We start from the raw sequence: 12,738 nt of genomic DNA, 5'->3' as shown, positions 1-12,738 counted from the left end.
AGGCAAAAATGGAAATGTTCAGTTTTTTTGTGCATGTTTTAGTAAAACAGTTTATTTCCAGAGACTTAAATGGAAAGATGGGCCAAAAAAAAAAAAAATTAAAATAAAATATTAATAAAAATTATATAGACATTTAAAATAAGCTAATAAAAATGAGTAACAAAACAAAAAGTTTGTTTTTAATTTATTTAAAGTTAAAGTAATTTTGTTTTGTTAATAAATTGTATTGGTTTATTATAAATACACATATGCAGTTGTATTAATATTTTAATTATTTCAATTTTCTGTTTTCATTTTGATTTCAGTTAGTATTTTTTTGTATTTAAATATTTTATCAGTTGTTCTAAATACATCTACAGTTTTATTTTTCATATTTTATTTATTTTTACATTTTCTGTTTTCTTTTTTATTTTCTTTTAAATGCATAGATATACATATTAATATTTGTTATTAATATTTTAATCATTTAAAAACTATAATTTTTGTTAAACAAACATTTTTTATAAGTATTTTAAATACATTAAGATTTTTTTTAAATAGAATAAAAAAATATTAGTATTTTAAAGTATTAAAAATACTTTAAAAAATTTCTATCATAATTTTTTATTTTTGTTAAACATATAAATAATTTTATATAAGTATTTTAAATATATTTTTTCTTTTTTATATGCTTCACATGAATTAATAAAAAAATAGGGAAAAATGTAAAGAAAAGCAGTTTATTTCCAGAGACTTAAATGAAAAAAAAAAAGGAAGCCATTTGATTATCGGACTAAAAAGCCATGTACAAATCAGCTTGTTTTCTCTGTCCATAATGACTCGTTCAGTAAGAAACTAATGAGTCAAGTTTAACACTAAGACAAAAGCGCACAGTACATAAACCTTAGAAGCAGCGCGAGCGACAGACGGTGTTCATTTGTATGTAATAAAATGAAGAGGCATTGGTTTTATTCTGCTAGTCCTGTCATGCCTGCTGTTTCCATCAGTGTGGCGCAGCGTCAGCGTCCAACATTTAGTGCCTGCGTATGGAGCCGTAAAGCTCTTTGTGCGGAAGGACAGGTGGACGGCTTTGACACGCCGGTCCAAATGGGATGAAGTCCATGTCTGTAATTGTCATCAAAAAAACAGAGCGCTCCAACAGCCAAAGGAAAGAAGCCTGCAAACCGTCAGATCCACCTGCTGCCGCCAGTCAAAGCGGCTCAAACCCGCGCCCACACGCGCATCCGCTCTCGCCAACCACAAAACACAGCGCTCTGTGCGTCCTGCTGCTCCGCTCACACTCCACAACAATGCACAGGCCTTTATTCATCGTCCTCTCTCTTCATCATTCACCTGGGCTTCATTTGCCACTTCAACACTGATCCATAGATTGTTTTCCACTGTAGTTTTAGTCAAAGGCCATAGAATACTTCATACTTGTATCTGAAAATATCTGGAAAATTAGTGTTTTTAATTACTCATACTTTTTCTTTTTTTTCTTTATTAGGTGGACTTGAGAAAACAACTTGCTAACCATGCTAGAAACTTACTACACATGCTAGGAAAATGTTACTGCTAGGAAACTACATTCTAATCATGAACAGTTCTGTTCTTCAGAAAAATCCTTCATGTCCCACAAATTCTTTGGTTTTCCAGCATTTTTGTGCATTTGGACCCTTTCCAACAATGACTGTATGATTTTGAGATCCATCTTTACACACTGAGGACAACTGAGGGACTCATATGCAACTATTACAGAAGGTTCAAACACTCACTGATGCTCCAGAATGAAAAAAAAATAATGCATTAAGAGCCGGGGGTGAAAACAGAATGAGAATGTGTACATTTCTTATTTTGCCTAAATATCTTCTTTTTTTTCTTCCAATTTAGTATTGCCCTTTAGAAGCTACAGAAGATACTTACATGTTTCCCAAAAGACAAAATAAGTCAAATCTACCCTAATCTTCAAATCTTGCATAGGCTCTCAATGCATAATTTTTCCTTCTTAAGCATCAGTGAACATTTGAACGGGGTCATTTTTATAAATTCAACTATTATTTCCTCTTGTGGACTATATGTAAACATATTTTATGTGAAATATCTTATTCAGGTCAGTACTAAATAAACAATAACATGCATTTTGTATGATCCCTCTTATTTAATAATTAACATTTTACAGATTATGTAAACAAACTTTTATTTTGGATGTGATTAATCGTGATTAATAATTTGACAGTACTATTTTAAATATATCTATATCATTTTTATGATATACTTTTATATACTTTTATCAAATATTTTTTTATTTAAATTTTTTAGAAATGTTAAATTTTCAAAAAATGTTTTTATACAGCTTTTATTTTTTTTCAACTTTGGTTATTTTTTTTAAACTAAAATTTTTTTTTTTTGTAAAAAACGATTTTTCACTCAGAAATTGCTAAAAACTTCACAATTAATTATAAAAAAGACAAATAAAACACTGAATTAAACATGACAGCCTCAACTAGTATTTTCCTGTAAAAATTTACTCCAATAATCTTTATAGTTTTAATTACAACTTTAATAAATAATAATAATAATAATAATAATAATAATTAAAAAATGTAATAATAATAATAATAATAATAATAAATATAAATATCTGAACATGTGAATATGAGAAATGTTGGTAAAGTAAAAAATAATAATATATTTTATTGCATTTCAGTTAACATTTATATTATTTTAAATAATCTTTTATGTTTTTAGTTAACTATAATAACCCTGATTCAGCACTTTTTTGCAGAATCTGCAAAAAGTTAATTATTTCACCAAAAAATGCATGTTATTTTTTTAATTAGCACTGACTTGAATAAGAAAACTCACAAAAGAAACTAATAGTGAATTTATAAAAAATGACCTCATCCAAAAGTTTACTTCCCCTTGATTCAGTACTTCTTTTCAAAATATATTAAAAGCACACAGTGCATAAACCAACACTGTTTACTGAAAAAGAATCAGATGCACCACAATGCAATTCAACACATGCTGAATATGCTTCCACACCACAAAACTACCAAACAATACCCTGACAGCTACCAGAAATTCATTGTCTAACAAAACAAACAAGAGGCACAGTGAGTCTCAGCAGCATTTGTCTGCTCTGTCCTCCATACAGTGGAGTTTAAAGCCGTGCGCTCTTGTATGAATGTTTGTGAAGGTCACAGCAAAGTCCTTGGGCAGATACGATAAGGGACTTTGCTCAGCGGTCTTATCCACTGGACCGGCGCTGACCTCTGGATTCAATAGTGAGCTGCAAACCCATCTCAGCATCAGATCAGTGGATTGATTTGGGGGTGAGAGAGAGAGAGAGAGAGAGCGAGCCCCGTCTGTCAATGCCCCCGACTCAATGCTGCTTTAATTCAGCACTTTTTGCCCGATGTGGGAGGGCTGCAATCTGACAGGCTTTTTTGGCTGTCACCTAATGCAAAGGTGTAATGGGAAAACGCCTCGAGCCGCCTCCTCCTCGCCCGGTTCGGCCGGCCTAGACAATCGAGCGCCGCTGCCAAGTCCCGAAGACAGCCTGTCAATCGCAAATAAAAGCTTGGCAAACTCGTGTGGGGATTTGAGACTGGATGATGTGTTTTGTTCTGATACGCCGAAACTCGCACAGACAATGTGTGACACAACAGCTCTTCAGAAATCAGCTTCCAAATCGCAACGAAGGGGAAAAATTACAGCCTTGTTAGATTCCATGCTTTGTTTTCTTGTCCCTGCGGGATGAAAACAATGTCCTTTTGTTTATCAATGTCTGGCTAAAATAGTCAAATTAAATTGTCTTTGTGTAGCGTTTTTTTTTTCTGACGTCTCATAACAATAACTTGCTTTCTTATACAAGGTTGCATTGTGGATTTGAACATTAGAGACAGATGCAAAGCAATCGTTGAAAATAAATAAGGTCAAACCTCGTTCGAAAAATGAAGTTAAAATCATATCTTCTGCAGACCATAAGCCTAATACAAAAAAATTAAAAATACAACTTAAATGCATAAATACACTAATGAATGAATAAATAAATAAATTTCAGCATTTTTGCAAAAACAGTAAGACTTTAAAGGAGAAAAGGTTTTTATATAATAAAACACTTTTTCCTATCTCAGTTTAAAATCAGAATTAAATAAAAAATTATATATAAAACATACTTTATGGTTTGTGAACGATTCATCATTCATTAAAAAAAAATATTATATATATATATATATATATATATATATATATATATATATATTTATTTGTCTTCATTGTATTTAATCTTTAATTTAATATTAATTTAATCTTTATTATGAGGCTGACTTTAAAAAACTCAAAAATTACTTTCCTTTTTAGCTTTTGTCACCTACACTGAAAAACGTTTTAAGTTGTACATATAAACTATTAATAATTACAGTTGATGTCAAACGTTTGCATCCCCCGTTTCAGAATCTGCAAAATGTTATTTATTTTACTAAAACGAGAGGGATCATGCCAAATGCATGTTATTGTTTATTTAGTACTGACCTGAATAAGATATTTCACATTAAAGATGTTTAAATATATGAAAAAATAATAGTTGAATTTATAAAAATGACCTGGTTTAAAAGTTAACATCCCCTTGATTCTTAATACTGTGTTGTTAGATAAGTTTGTTTCTTCATCAGATTTGGAGAAATGCAGCATTACATCACTTGTTCACCAATGGATGTGAATGGGTACCATCAGAATGAGAGAGTTTAGTGATAAAAACATCACAAAAAGCCAAAAACTGAAACAAATCCATCGTAAAGAGATATATATATATATATATATATATATATATATTTTTTTTTTTTTTTTTTAAATAAAATATCAGTCCATAATCTATAATAACACTTGTCCTGGACAGTTAAACTGCCTGCTGTTCTTCAGAAAAATCCTTCAGGTCTCACAAATTCTTTGGTTTTCCAGCATTTTTGTGGATTTGAACCCTTTCAAACAATGACTTGAGATGATTTTGAGATCCATCTTTTCACACTGAGGACAACTGAGGGAATCATATGCAACTATTACAGAAGGTTCAAACACTCACCGATGCTCCAGAAGGAAACACGATGCATTAAGAGCCTCTAAAGGGCAATACTAAACGAAAAAAATATTATATTTAGGCAAAATAAGAAAAAATGTTCACCCCCCCCTGTTCAAAAGTTTTCACCCCCGGCTCTTAATGCATGGTTTTTCCTTCTAAAGCATCAGTGAGTGTTTGAACCTTCTGTAATAGTTGCATATGAGTCCCTCAGTTGTCCTCAGTGTGAAAAGATGGATCTCAAAATCATACAGACATTTATGGAAAGGGTTCGAATACACAAAACTGCTGAAAAACCAAAGAATTTGTGGGACCTGAAGGATTTTTCTGAAGAACAGCAGACAGTTTAACTGTTCAGGACAAACAAGGGACTCATGAACAACCATCACTAAACAAAAAACAAACAAAAAAAACTCAGCTGTGGATCATTCAGGTAACAACACAGTATTAAGAATCAAGGGGATGTAAACTTTTGAATAAGGTAATTTTCATAAATTCAACTATTATTTTCTCTTGTGGACTATATGTAAATATATGTTATGTGAAATATCTTATTCAGGTCAGTACTAAATAAACAATAGCATGCATTTTATATGATTCCTCTTATTTTTGATTCAGGCCAGACCACTTTTTCACTAGATTAAGCATTATTATGGATTATCAAATCATATTTAAGTTAAAAACATTCTTAAGGCAAGACACTGCAGGTGAATAGGGTAAAAAAAAACTAATAGGCCTAGTTATCACTTTACCTTCCCAGTTATTTATATTACACTGATGATTGCAAACATTTTTTTGTATTACAAGATTTCTAAAATGTTAAGTATGAATATGCAAATAGGTATTATTTAATGAAATATGTGCTAATTTGCATACAGTTCTAGTACAAAAATCTAAACACTGAATGAAGTCAGTTTCAAAATTCTTATTTAACTTTTTTGACATATTAGAGTCAAAAGTTTGTACAGAGGGGATTTCGGGTATTTCGTTTTGTCAATCCATAAAATAAAATACTTAGAACAGATATGTTCTAATGTGAAAATGTATTCTTTTTTTACCATTTTTGGGGGAATTAAATGTTGTATAAAATCAAGCAAATTATATATGAACAAATCCCTCTGGACAATCCTTCAGAATATAGACAGGAATACCAATGTAAAGTTTGCTGTGTGTAAGTGCCACTGAAGTGGAGATTTATGGCTCAGTGTAGGAGAAAAAACTCATTTTGAGAAAACAGCCTTTAAAAATATGGATTCTAATTGAAATCTATTGACACAAATAGATAAAGTGCTATAAAAGAAACAACAGTGTTAACAGTGTCTTTTGGGTGTTTTTCTTCCACTAGTCTGAAAAAACACTTTATGAAGCACCAAAAAAGAACAAAATCTCAAACTTGACAGGTGCATGAAAAACAGTGTTTTTGCCTGCAGTGTCTCCCCTTAATGATGGATTTGTTTCAGCTTTTGTCTTCTCAAGATGTTAACTGATCAACTGGAGTAGTGTGGATAACTTGTGGATGTTTTAAATCAGCTGTTTGGACTCCCATTGTGACGGCACCCATTCGCATCCATTGGTGAGCAAGTGACATAATGCTGCATTTCTCCAAATCTGATGAAGAAACAAACTCATCTACATCTTAGATGGCCTGTGAGCGCGTATTTTTAGCACATTTTGGCTGAACTATTGCTTCAACAGAAACAGCACAAGAAAATGAATATCATATAATCAGATAAATATGTCAAGTTCAATTCAGAACGCAAGATTTAACATTAAAGCAGCCGTAACACTATCAGCACAGTGTGTTTGCATTGGCCTCCTGTTGCTGCTCTGGATTATTTCGAAAGTCACATCACATATATTTTCAGCGTCTTCTCGCAGTAATTATTTTCTGTGTGACAAACAGCACTTGTACGAAAATCCCACTTCATTTCACCCAGGCGGAGATGAACTCGGGCCTCAGAGTCACGGAGAATCAGGAGCAAATCCCTCCGCCGCGTAATCAAGCGGAGACAATATGAAAACCCGCACCACGGATTCAGGAAGAACGTCCCGCCTGGAGAGCTTCTGTGAATACGGCTCTCCGTGGGTCTATCAGCGTGCGCTTCTGTCCTAGTTTTGAGGACAGAAAATAGCATTCAGGCCAGACAGCGAGGTGAGCCGCGTGTTTTATTACGTGCTTTAGAGGGTTATCACTGAAACCTGCCGATGGCCAACAAAGACCATCACAGCGGCTGTAGGCTTCATAAACACCTTCCTCTGACAGAATGTGTCCCGCACCTGCGGCGCCTCAATAAAACACACAAACGAAAAGATGTTCCTGCAGTTCTTATTCAAGAGAGAGATCAGAAACACACAATCGTGTTTTGTTCCTTTAACATCTTAATTCTACTTCAGATGTTGAAGTAGTAAGAAACTAAAACAGAAACATAAAAGAACTGTAATCATTGGATTCTGAATCAGAATTATTATATGTGACCCTGGACCACAAAACTAGTCATAAGGTTAAATTAAAAAAAAAATTAGATTTATACATCATATGAAAGCTCAATAAATAAGCTTTCTATTGATGTATGGTTTGTTAGGATTGGACATTGTTAGGATTGAGATACATCTGTTTGAAAATCAGGAATCTGAGGGTGCAAAAAAATCAAAATACTGAGAAAATCAGTCCAAATTAAGTTCTTAATGCATATTACTAATCAAAAATTACATTTTGATAATCTTTACAGTAGGAATTTTACAAAAAATCTTCATGGAACATGATCTTTACTTAATTTCCTAATGATTTTTGGCATAAAATAAAAATCAATAATTTTGACCCATACAATGTATTTTTGGCTATTGCTACAAATACACTCCATATTATTTATAAATTTCTTGTTAATCTATATTTATATATCCATGTCTATATATCCCTTTAATCTACATTTTATTGTTATTTGTTTAACATTTATTTATTTATTTATGCATGCATGCATGCATTTATTCATGTATTTTAAAGTAACACATTTTTATGGTTTTAATTTTAAATTTTAAAAATGTACATTTTTGTATGTGAACTTTTTATCGTAAGTATCAAGTATATTATATATGGTCATAAATTACAAAAAAATGTGTGCATATATTAATCTATTATTCTTATTTAACATTAAATATATTTATTTTTCTAATTATTCTATATATATCTTGTTTATTAACATTTGTTTATTGCTATTGTCATGTATTTATTTATTTAGTAACACATTTTTATGGTTTTAATTTTAAATTTTAAAATATAAAATATGTATTTTTTTATCCTAAGTATGACATATTTTATATCTGGTCAAAAAGTTATATATATTTATTTCATTCTTTAATATTAAATATATTTATTTTTCTCATTATTCTATATTTATATCGATGTATCTTGTTTATTTACATTTTATTGTTATTTTTTTATTTATGTATGCATGCATGCATGTATTTATTTATTTTCAAGTAAATTTTGAATGTTAGTTTTTGTACACTATTAAACTAAAACAAATGAATTTTTCTTTTGGCAACATATTGTTTTTAATAAATTATGTTTTATATCCTAAGTATCAAGTATTTTATATTTTATATCTATTAAAAAATGACCGGGCATCAAAAAATTTCTTATGAATTTATTTTTACGCTATTTTATTAAAAATTACCAAAATTACCCACAAATAATAATTCTTTTTCACTTAAAAACTGAGATGCATAAGCTCAGATCAGAGAGGCCTGCAAACAGTCAAAAAGAAATGCATGCATGTATTTATTTATTTATTTTCAAGTAACATTTTTATGGTTTTAATTTTACATTTTAATTTATAAAATTGAATGATATAAACAACATGTATTTCATATCCTAAGTATCAAATATATACAAAAAAAATATAAAAAATAGTAAATATATTTATTTCATTATTTAATATTAAATACATTTATTTTTCTCATTATATATATATATATACACACATAAATCTTGTTTATCTACATTGTATTGTTATTCATGTATTTATCTTTTTATTTATGCATGTATGCATTTATGGAAATGATGGATTGTAGGCCTCATTAATCTCAGTTTATGAGTGAAAGTTGTCAAAATGACCCACAAATAATTATTTTTCATTCAAAAACTGAGATGCATGAGCTCAGATCAGTGAGACCTACAATTTAAACTAAATCAAAAAGAAATGCATGTATGTATGTATGTATGTATATATATATATATATATATATATATATATATTTTTTTTTTTTTTTTTTTTATTATTATTATTATTATTTTTTTTATAATTTTATATTTATATACTTTTTTCCCATTATTTAATATTAAATATATTTATTTTTCATGTATTCTATATTTTTATCTATACATCTCATTTTATCTACATTTTATTGTTATTTGATCATGTATTTATCTTTTTGTTTAGCATGTATGCATTTATTTATTTATTTATTTATTTTCAAGCAACATTTTTTACGGTTTTAATTTTAAATTTAAATTTTTGTACACCTTTAAACAATTTTTTTTTTAAAAGAAGAAAAATAAGAAATGTTTCTTTTCGCAAGATATTTTTAAAATGAAATATGAAATGCAAAACCTGTGCTAACAGAAAAAAAAAAAAAAACATGTTGAAAATCAATTGTTAAGTTGACAGCAAGATTTACAAGCAATTTTCAAACAGTCAGGTCATTTTTTACCAAGAACATCAAATTACAAAAAGGATTTTCAGCAGCACAAGCTTTAAACAAGCTTTATTGTATCCTGCCTTGACTTCATCTCTGACATGAATCACTCACATCTCCCATTATATGAGAAAGCGCATTCACCTGCTGTTATACAACACAACCAACAGCCTTTAAATCACCTCCATCTATAGTCCACATCAGCTCTCAGCTGTAATCTGGCGTTTCATGTTTTCTTTTATGCCAAAACTCCCTCATGTTCTGGGCTTTTATCACGTCTCAGAATCATAATTCTGTTTATATAACTGAGTGGCAAATATTTGTCCTTCACAGCAGAAAACCGCACTCTGTTAAACATGTGCTGACTTTTGTAACACGCTGCTTTCATCAAGTTCATTTCCGCTTTGTTATTGCTTTATTTTATGCATGTAAAGAGAAGCCACTGGTGGGCCGTCAGCTGCTCGTATAACGCTGATGCAAACACTAATAATGCTGTCTATGAACAACAAACAGAAGAGCGGAGGAGGAAAAGCACAGGCATGCATGAAAATATAAAGTATTGCATGATAATTATCCAGATATATTTTGTGTTTTATATTTATATTTACACTACTGTACAAAAGTTTGAGGTTAGTACGTTTTGTTTTTCTAAAACAATTAATACTTTTATTCATCAAGGATGCATTAAATTGATCAAAAGTGATAGTAAAGATATTTAAAATGTTCCAAAAGATTTCTATTTCAAATAAATGCTGTTCTTTGAACTTTCTATTCATCTGTAAATCCTGAAAAATAAAATTGATCACCATTTCCACAACTGTTTTCAACACTGATAATAATCAGAAATGTTTCTCGAGCAGCAAATCAACATTAGAATGATTTCTGAAAGATCATGTGACACTAAATACTGAAGTAGTGATGCTGAAAATTCAGCTTTGATCACAGAAATAAATTGCATTTTAATATATATTATTATAGAAAATGGCTATTTGAAATTGCAATATTATTTCACATTTTTACTGATTTTACTGTATTTTTAATCAGATAAATGTTGATAATAATCAGAAATGTTTCTTGAGGAGCAAATCAGCATATTAGAATGATTTCTGAAGGATCATGTGACACTGAAGACTGGAGTAAAGATGCTGAAAATTCAGCTTTGATCACAGAAATAAATTGCATTTTAATATATATTATTATAGAAAATTGCTATTTGAAATTGCAATATTATTTCACATTTGTACTGATTTTATTGTTTTTTAAATCAAATAAATATTGATAATAATCAGAAATGTTTCTTGAGGAGTAAATCAGTATATTAGAATGATTTCTAAAGTATCGTGTGACACTGAAGACTGGAGAAATGATGCTGAAAAATTAGCTTTGATCCAAAAAAATAAATTACATTTTTTACAGATATTCTGATAGAAAACAGTTATTTGTAATTCAAATAATATTTCACATTTTTACTGATTTGACTGTATTTTTAATCAAATACATGCAGCCTTTGTGAGCAAAAGAGACCAATAAAACTTATGGACCTCAAACCCTTGAACAAAAGTGTTTCTTTGTAAAAGTGTTTGTAAGCATTTTAGTGTATTGTATAACATATTTTATTTTAAAATATTATAACATGTTTAAATGTGTAATATATATTCACAATATTATGTGTTTAATATTATTTAATTTTATAATATCATATTAGAATGATTTCTGAAGGATCATGTGACACTGAAGACTGCAGTAATGATGCTGAAAATTCAGCTTTGATCACAGAAATAAATTATTTTTTTTACAGATATTCACATAGAAAACAGTTATTTGTAATTATAATAATATTTCACATTTTTACTAATTTTACTGTATTTTTAATCAAATAAATGCAGCCTTGATGAGCAGAAGACACCATTAAAACTCAGAGACTTTAAAAAATGTTTAATATCTTGTTTATATTCACAAATTTGTTTTATTTACATTATTTTATATTTATGCTATGTTTACGATAAGTGAGGTAAAACAAAAAAAGCCTTGAGCATAACAGACTATTTTTAATATACTGATATACTGTATACAATCACATTTTTATATTACTTTATATTCATGCTATTTTTTATGATAAATGCAAAAACATAAAAATGAAAAAAAAAATATTCTTAAGCAGCAAATCAGCATGATATACGTTTTACATTTTTAATATACTGTTTATATTCACATATTTGTTTTATTTATATTATTTTATATTCATGCAATTTGTTATGATAAATGCAAAGAAAACATTAAAAATGTTTCTTGAGCAGCAGATCAGTATATTAGAATGATTTCTGAAGGATCGTGTGACACTGAAGACTGCGGTAATGATGCTGAAAATTCAGCTTTGATCACAAAAATAAATTATATTTTAATATATATTTACATGGAAAATAGTTATTTGAAAATATAATATCAATTTTTTTTTTACTGATTTTGCTGTATTTTTAATCAAATAAATGCAGCCTTGATGAGCAGAAGAGACCATTAAAACTTAATTTATATTTTAGTTATATATATATATATATATATATATATATATATATATATATATATATATATATATATATATATATATATTCACAGTATTATATGTTTAATATTTTTTACATTAAATTTTATATACATTTTTACAGATATTCACATAGAAAACAGCTTTTTGTGATTCTAATAATATTTCACATTTTTACTGATTTTACTGTATTTTTAATCAAATAAATGTGGCCTTGGTGAGCAGAAGACAAAAGTGTCTTTGTAAAAGTCAAAACAGTCAGGTTTTTTTTTTTTTAATTAAGATTTATACGATCAAAAAAGTTGAATAAATCTTAATAAATAAGCTTTCCATTGATGTCAGATTTGTTAAGATACAACTATTTGAAAATCTGGAATCAGAGGATGCAAAAAAAAAATTCTAAATCTAAGAAAATTGCCTTTAAAGTTGTCCAAATGAAGTTCTTAGC

This window comes from Garra rufa, chromosome 15, assembly GCF_049309525.1.
Source record: "Garra rufa chromosome 15, GarRuf1.0, whole genome shotgun sequence".
In the NCBI taxonomy this organism is placed as follows: Eukaryota; Metazoa; Chordata; class Actinopteri; order Cypriniformes; family Cyprinidae; genus Garra; species Garra rufa.
This window is presented reverse-complemented; position numbering follows the sequence as displayed.